This window comes from Triticum urartu, chromosome 7A, assembly GCF_056163025.1.
Source record: "Triticum urartu cultivar PI428250 chromosome 7A, HENAU_Tu73, whole genome shotgun sequence".
Taxonomy (NCBI): domain Eukaryota; kingdom Viridiplantae; phylum Streptophyta; class Magnoliopsida; order Poales; family Poaceae; genus Triticum; species Triticum urartu.
The window spans coordinates 144958758-144967298 of record NC_141879.1 but is presented as its reverse complement, the minus strand read 5'-3'; positions in this window follow the sequence as shown (position 1 = coordinate 144967298).

Below are 8541 nucleotides of genomic sequence, written 5' to 3'. Positions count from 1 at the left end.
GCAAAATCAAGAAAAAGGAAGGAAAAGAGTAAGGAAGGCGATGGTGGTGGTCCTCTGCAGCAACGTAAACGGAGTATCTGTATCGATTCTCCTTGTACTGATAGTGCATTACAAGGTCCAAGTCTCCGCTCCCCCTACTCCACCATCCAAGGTGCTTGCTCTAACTTGGCAGTGTGATATCTGGTTGCATGTTTCATATGGTGTCTAGCTTGTATTTCTCCTAATTAGTGTAAACTGCATCTGCTTAGCTTACACATGATACATGTGAATATGACATGCTTTCCTATTTTTGGTACATACTATATCTGTCTATCACACCATGTTCTTACATGAAACTACTCTTCTTGTGTATCCTGCATCAATCACTTATGATGGGACACCTTTAAGTTGGCAGTGTGATATTGGTTTGTGTCTTGAATATGATTTCTAGCATGTATTGCTTCTAGTTTGATGAACACCACCTATGACGAGACATTTTTAACTTGGCAGGGTGATATTGATTGCACCTTTCATATGGTGTCTAGTTTGGAGTGCTTCTAATTTGTTGAAGTGCCTTCTGCTTAGTTACCACATCATAGGTGTGAATATGTCAAGCCATCCATTTTTTCGTACATATTCCATCCTCGTATCATGACTTTGCCTTTCATCAGAGTAGTGTTCGTCAGTATCATGAATGAATGAGTTCTGAAGAGCGAATTATATTCCTTTTTCTTGTCGGTTTGACCTCACAATGCAAAATCAATAAAGCTGAAGGAAATTGGCAAGGCATTGGATGATGGTGGTCCTTCCGAGCAACTGAAACGGAGGTTCTCTACAGATTCTACTCCGCCATCCTCCCAACAAGCTTCGCAAGACAACGCAAGGCTAGACAGTCAATGTAGCTGTGTAGATGATGAGCACGTCTGCCCTACTCCACCATCACAGGTGCTTGCTCTAACTTGACACTATTATATGTGGTTGCATGTTGCGTATGATGTCTAGCTTGTACTATTGCTTCTAACTTTGTTGAATTGCATCTGCTTACTTTACACATAATGCCTGTGAATATGACATATGTTCCTGTTTCTAGAACATACTATATCTGATCACACGATGTTCTTACATCAGACTACTGCTCTTGCATATCCCGCATCAGTCACTTATGATAAGGCACCTTTAAGTCTCCACTATGATATTGGTTGTGTCTTGCATATGATTTCTAGCATGTACTGCTTCTAATTTGTTGAAACGCCATACAGTTTGAACTTGGCAGAGTGATATTGGTTGCATCTTTCATATGGTGTCTAGCTTGCAGTGCTTCTAATTTGTTGAAATGCCTTCTGCTTAGCTACCACATCATAGGTGTGAATATGTCATGCCATCCTGTTTTTCATACATATTCCATCCTCGCATAATGTGTTTGCCTTTCATCCGAGTAGTGTTCGTCAGTATCATGCATGAATGAGTTCTGAAGAGCGAATTTTATTCCTTTTTCTTATCGGTTTGACTTCACAATGCAAAATCATTACAGCTGAAGGAAATTAGTCCGGTAGTTGATGATGGTGGTCCTTCGGAGCAACTCAAACAGGGGGTCTCTACAGATTCTACTCCGCCATCCTCCCAACAAGATTCGCAAGACAACACAAGGCTGGACAGTCAACGTAGCTGTGTAGATGATGAGCACATCTCCCCTACTCCACCATCACAGGTGCTTGCTCTAATTTGGCACTATTATATGTGGTTGGATGTTCTGTATGATGTCTAGCTTGTATTGCTTCTAACTTTGTTGAATTGCATCTGCTTACTTTACACTTAATGCATGTGAATATGACACGTGTTCCTGTTTCTAGAACATACGTGTACATGATGAGCACATCACTACTGGAATCAGCTTCTTTGCCGTCACGGATGGCAAAGACCTTTGTCGTCAGCCAGCAGACGGCAAAAGGTCCGGTTGAATAAGCTACGGCAAAGGGCACTTTGCCGTCTGCTGGCGGATGGCAAATATGAAATGGTCTTTGCCATCCGCCAGCAGACGACAAAGGACCTAGATGGCACACGTGGCAGCGTAGGTCTGTTAGGGGGTTAACGACGTGCTTTGCCGTCTGCCAGCAGACGACAAAGACCTTTGCATCTTTGCCGTCTGCTGGCAGACGGTAAAGAGCCCAAATAGGCCAGCCCAGGTTGCTGCCATGTGGCCTCTTTGCCGTCTGCTAGCAGATGGCAAACTTCTTTGCCGTCTACTAGCAGACGGCAAAGTGGCTGTCGGATTTCGGGTTCCGGTAGACCCTTGAGGTTCGAACACTGGGGTGCGTGCGGAGATTTCACCTCCTACCTACCTGCACCCCTCCGCCATGCTAAGATCTAAACTAAGGAAGGAACAACACAAGAGACACAGGGTTTATACTGGTTCGGGCCACCGTTGTGGTGTAATACCCTACTCCAGTGTGTGGTGTGTGGATTGCCTGTTGGGCTGATGATGATGAACGATACAAGGAAGAACAGCCTCGCGAGGGTCTGTTCTTGGCTGAGGCGATGAACTGCTGGGAGGAGTTCAGCCACCTTTCTCTCTCTCTCTCTGCTCTCCTTTTGTCTTCGTCCTCCCCCCAGCTATGTGGGTGGCTGGTCCTATTTATAGAGGCCCTGGTCCTCTCCCCAAATATTGAGCGGGAAGGGAGCCAACAATGGCGGGCTAATTTGAAGGGGGATAGCAAGTATCAACTATCCTGACAAAAGTAGTCTTTGCCTGCGCAAAGCTTTGGTGATGACGCCGTCTTGGGCTCCACGGTGACCTCTGTCTCGTAGTCCTCCTGGTCTTGGTCTCGTTGCACCGAAATGGCAACCTTTGCCTGATGCCTCGGTACTCCGCGACTGCGCTTGCCCCCTTTGCACCAAAGAGGAAAGGAGGACGCTGCGCGGGCTGGCACCCGCCTGGTGCCCTGAGTTGTCACGACTTGTGTCATGGGCACCTCGTGAGGTACCCCGCCTTGATCTCTCCGCCTCCTCGTGAGCCAGCCTGACGAGGCCGTGCCTGAGGAGGCTTCGCGTCATCCACCCCACAAGGTTTGGCCCCTCGCGAGGGTCTTGGGTTTGTGTTGGTGAAGATGGGCCGTGCTGGGCCCCCCTTTGAGCCACTCCGCAGGCCGCAGGCAGGCAAGTCTGGGGACCCCCGTTCCCAGAACGCCGACAGTAGCCCCCGGGCCCAAGGCGCGCCCGGGCTTGGCCGTGCAGGGAGACGGAAGGGCAAGAGCGAAGCGCCGCAAGCCCTAACAGCCTGCGGCCATGGGCGCCGCGTGGCGGTTGACTGGACGTGGGCGCCTCAGCAACCGCGCAAGTTGATAGAGGAGTGGCATCCGCCTAGGCCCTGCTTCTTGCTTTCTCCAGCTGCTGCTCAGATCCCCTTTCTTGCGCCTCTCCTTCCTTCCTCCGAGATTTCCAGATCTGCTCTGACCGCGCGGCCTAGGGACCCACGGCGCCTCGTCAGCCCCTGGCCGTAGCTTGGTACTCGTCCGCCTTGGACACGCCGAACATGTCGGAGGCGGGCCTTGCCCGGTTGCGCCGGATGGCGACGACGTGGGGCATCGACGGGGAGAAGGTGTTCAAGGCCGGATCCGCCACCCCTGAGGGTCAAAGGAGCACCTTCTATCCGCTCTTCGTAAGTGCCATTGTTGCTGGCCTGGTGCCTCCCTTCTCCGAGTTCTTCTTCTCTGTCCTCCGCCATTACAAGCTACAGGCTCTGCATCTCCATCCCAACTCTGTCCTTCTCCTGGCAATCTTTGCTTATTATTGCAAAGCACATGTTGGGGTGCAGCCCTCAGTGGCCTTGCTGCGCCACTACTTCTACCTCCGGACCTCTCGTGGGACCGCTTCCGCGTGCGCGAGCTTCGTCGCGTCCGGCGGCGCCATTGCCATCTCGAACTCTGGGAGGAGGATTGAGGGCTTCAGGAGCAAGTGGATCTTGGTGGATGCTGGGCGCATCCACCCTCGGCTGATCCTGCCCACGGAGCAGCCCACGAGCTCCAGCGACTGGGGTCGAGCGGAGCTCACGGATCCCCGCGCGAAGATGGTGTTGGAGAAGATGGACATGGATTTGAGGCCGGCCGACATGGCGGCAGCGAAGCTGACCGGCGCGTCACTGCTGAGGGAGTTCCTGGAGCACCAGCTGGCTCCGCTTCGGCAGTACTCGCTTCCAATGTGGAGGCCCCGTCCGAACCCCGCGGCCCTGGCCACCGGAGACCTGGCTGCGGTTCTCCAATCTCTGGTCGGGGGCAATGTGGCGAGGCTGGAGGGCGCTCCTACGCCCTTGTTCCTCCGCAACGACTGGGAGCAGGTGGTGAAGTCCATGCCCGTCTTCAACGGGGATGGGCCAGTGCCCCTGGAAGCTCCCGAGGAACCGGTGGACGTGCCCTCCGACGACTCCAGCGAAGAGGAAGAGGGAGGGGAGCGCGGAAAGGGGCCTGACTCCGAGGCGACTGATGGAGAGTCGAGGGCTCCCCTCCCCCGGCGCAGGTCCTGCATTCTCCGCCTCTCTCCGAATGATGACGACGAGGATGACGACGAAGACGACGACGAGCAGGACGGCGGGAGCTCGCCCCCGATCCCGAAGAAGGACAGGACCGGGCTGATCTCCTGCGGGTCTCCCCCGGCCCCAGGGCGAACCGCAGACGCACCTTCTGCCTCCAAGCTTCCCGAGGTCGACCCTTCCAGCCGACTTTCAGGCTTCAAATTTGGCCGGAGGCCGCTTGAGCTCACTGGCGATGACCCGTAAGCATTTGATTCTTGTCTTTATCTCTTGCTCTGCTTCTGAGGCTTGACGTCCGCATCTTTGGATAGGTTGGCGCCCGCAGCAAAGAAGCCGAAGGGGGCTCCCGAGGTTCCATCCGTGGGGGCGCTTCTGCCCCCGAAGGAAGGTGACCGCGACGCACAGGCTTCTCCTGCCCGGTCGTCCTCGCGAGGTTTGGCTAAGCCGGCTAGGGCGAGCTCAGCCCCCACGGCCCAAGTGGCTCCCGAGGTGCTCTTGCCTGCCGCCGCCACTATAGCTGTCGGGGCACGGCAGACTCCGCCTCAGGATGCTGCGGCTGCGCTGCCGCCTTCTCCTCCTACTCCACGGGCCGCTGTCCCTCCGACTCCTTCTGCCGTTCTGGATCATGTTGTTGCTGAGCTGGACCGACTGCGGCAGGATCTTCTTGGCGTCGACCCCCGCTTGGTGGCCGGGCGCTTGGAGCTGGCTTCTGGATGGGTTCGCTCCGACGCCTCGATTCGGGCGGCGCTGGTCCATGCCTTGACGGCATGCGACGAGGAGAAGCAGGCCGTCCTGGAGGCGAAGGCTGCCCGTGATGCAGCCTTGGGGGAGGTGGTCGACGTCTGCGGTCGCTGCAAGGTGCTGGAGGGCGAGCTGCAAGGCCTGCGGGATCGGCTCGCGGAAGAGGTCCGCCTTCGCCAAGAGCAGGAAGAAGGCGTGAAGGCTCGCGAGGCAGCCGTTGAGGGCCGGGAGGCCAAGCTCAGGAAGCGCCGCGACCGCCTAGGCATGCTGGAGCAGGAGTTGGGGGCGAGGAAGGCCGAGCTGGACGGCAAGGCCTTGGTTCTTGCCGAGGACCGCGCGGCCTTCACGGAGTTGGAGGCGAAGGCTCGCTCCTCGCTGAGGACGCTTTACGACAGCGGCCTGGAGAGCCCGCTGGCTGGCGCCGAGGACGGCCCCGCCAAGCTGCTTCCCTTCCTGGTTCACGCTCTTGAAGATGTCGCCATTGGCCTTGGCCCCACGACCGAGGCCGAGGCGCGTGTCCTCACCCACATCTACCTTCGCGATCCCGGTGTCGACCTCGACAGCCTGCTGGAGCCAGTGAGCGGTGAGCGTGCCGCTGCCGCTGCCGAGGCCGTGAAGGGTCGCGCGGAGGTTCTGCTGGGGAAGTTCCGGGCCTTCAACACCAAGCCGGAGCAAGGCGCTGCCGACCTCGCTGCTCCGTGAGGCGAACCCGCTCCGTGCTGCTCCCCCGCCACCAAGTGACTCCGTCGTGGCTCCTGTCCTGCTTTTAATTCCTGCACAAGTATCGTGCCTCGGGGAGGCATTTAAACTTGCGTTTGGCATTGAAATAACAGTGTGGATTGTAATATTTGCTTTTGAATTCCTTGAGATTAGCGCTTTTCCTTCCTACTTGCTTACGTTCTACGCCGGCAGAGCCTGGCCCCGCGCGTACCTCACCCAGCAATAGTCCCGACCGGAAACCAGGACGGGACCAAGGAGTGAGGGGCTACGTGACAAGTTAGGCTCCTGAGTCACGATGCTCAGGAGTCCCCCTTGGCGCACGAACAACAAGTAGGGAGGTGTGATGCGGGTGGACCCACCGTTCTACGTCTGCAAGGCCCAGTTGCGCGCGTGCCTCACCCAGCGATGGTCCCGACCGGAAACCAGGATAGGGCCACGGAGTGAGGGGCTACGTGACCAGTTAGGCTCCTGAGTCGCGATGCTCAGGAGTCCCCCTTGGCGCACAAACAGCAAGTAGGGAGGTGTGATGCGGGTGGATCCACCGTTCTACGTCTGCAGGGCCCGGCCGCGCGCGTGCCTCACCCAGCGATGGTCCCGACCGGAAACCAGGACGGGGCCATGGAGTGAGGGGCTACGTGACCAGTTAGGCTCCTGAGTCACGATGCTCAGGAGTCCCCCTTGACGCTCAAACGGCCTTCGTACCTTGGCTCCGCTCGGGGAGAGACGCGCGACGAACCAGGCCCGGGGGGACCTGGCCGGGCGGCGTGCGTCTGGGTGTGACCCAGGCACAACCCCCGTGCCTAGCCCCCTCGCGCGGCACTCCCGAGGGGAGGCGTTACGATGAGGTGAGCTCTGGGCTCCCTGAGGTTGATGCGGCCCGGGGGCCACCCTCAATTGTTTATCACCAGCGCGGAGCATAGTGCTACCGTATGTGTACGGGCATAGCCGCTCCTCGGCAGTGTCGTCAGCCAGCGCGGAGCATGGTGCTTCCACTGGTACGTGGGAGGGGGCCCCCTCCGGGAGGAGCCCCCGGGGCGTGTACAACCCCGCCCTGACACGTGGTTGGCATGGTAGGGCCTGGCGAGGTGTATCTGGGCACCCGTGAGCCAGCGCGGGACTCACGGGGCCCTACCTCTAGGCGGGTTGCGCCTGGCACTGGGCCTTATCTTGTGATGTGTCCCTGCAAATTTGGTTAGATGTCGGCACTCTACGTCCTCGAGTCCCGGCCCTCGAGCTGGTCTCAGCCGTCGCTGGTATGCCAGGTCGTGATGCCATGGACAAGGCCAGAGGGTGAGGGCTGGAGAGCCAGTAAGAGCCCTGAGTCGCGATGCTCAGGTGCCCCCCTTTAACGTGCAAGTGGTCGGCATGGAGGAGAAGAGGTGCCATGGACTGGCGTCAAATAATCAAGCATGGTGGGTCTAACACATGATCAGAAATAAACGCAAATGGGATACATGCCACTGGGCCTGGCCCGAGCGGCTTGGGGATCATGCAGCCTGAGGGGCGCCCCCAACAAGGTAAGCTAACAACATGGAATAAAGGGATACTCGCCGCAGGGACGGACCCACGCGGCCTGGGAATAATGCAGCCCTGGGGCGCTCCCAGCTGGAAGTAAAACTCAAAAGATGTCACCTGATGATGTTGAGGATGAAGGGGTGTTGGTGTAGCAGGCTCGGGGGGCTGCGGGAGCCGATCCTCACGAGCCCCCAGGCCCAGGGGCCTCGGGAGGCTCCGGAGGCGCTGGCGGCTCCTCGCGGGCCATCTCCATCTCTGCCAGGGCTGCGGAACGCCTGGCCTCTCGTGCTTCCGTGATGCCCCTCATGAGGCGCTGGTACGCGTCAGCCGCGTTCGGCAAGCCTTAAGGCATGCGAACGTAGCTGTGGGGTGGACCTCCGCAGCGCCCCACTCGCGAGGGCCAGAGGCGCTCCAGAGAGATGACTCGGTTGAGCCCTGGTATGTCGATGCAGACACGCAGCCCACCATCCTCGCCTGGATGGGGGGCCACTGCTGGTAGGCGGTGGGCGCCTCTCATGATTCTTGACTCCTGTAGCTCCTGAATGGCCTTGCTGACGAACTCCTGTGGGTCTGGATCTCCTTGCCTTGCTCCTTCTTGAGGGAAACGTGCTTCAAAACACGCCTCCATGTGGTGCCCAAGCGCCTCCCTCGTGACCCTAGCTAGGTCGGTGGCCCTCCAGGGGGGAGCCCCCGAGCCCTGCCTGGGGAGGGCGCCGGGTGCGCTTTCCTATGCGATGGAGGGAGGCTCCCCCTGCGCAGGCGCGGGCCCAGAGGGGCCTGCCGCCTGAGTGGTCGAGCCGAACGATGTCTTCTTCTTCTTGGGGGCGGTCTCGGGAAGCCTCCTGCTTCCGCGATCCGGGTCTTCCAGTGATGCGGCCTGAAAGGCTCGTTCCAGGGAACACACCGCGTCCTTCTCTTCACAGGGCACCGTGATGACTCCGCCACTTCCTGGCATCTTGAGGACATTGTAGCCATGGTGAGTTACGGCCATGAACTTGGCCAGCGCTGGGTACCCAAGGATGGCATTGTACGGCAGGCGAATGTGAGCGACGTCGAAGTCGATG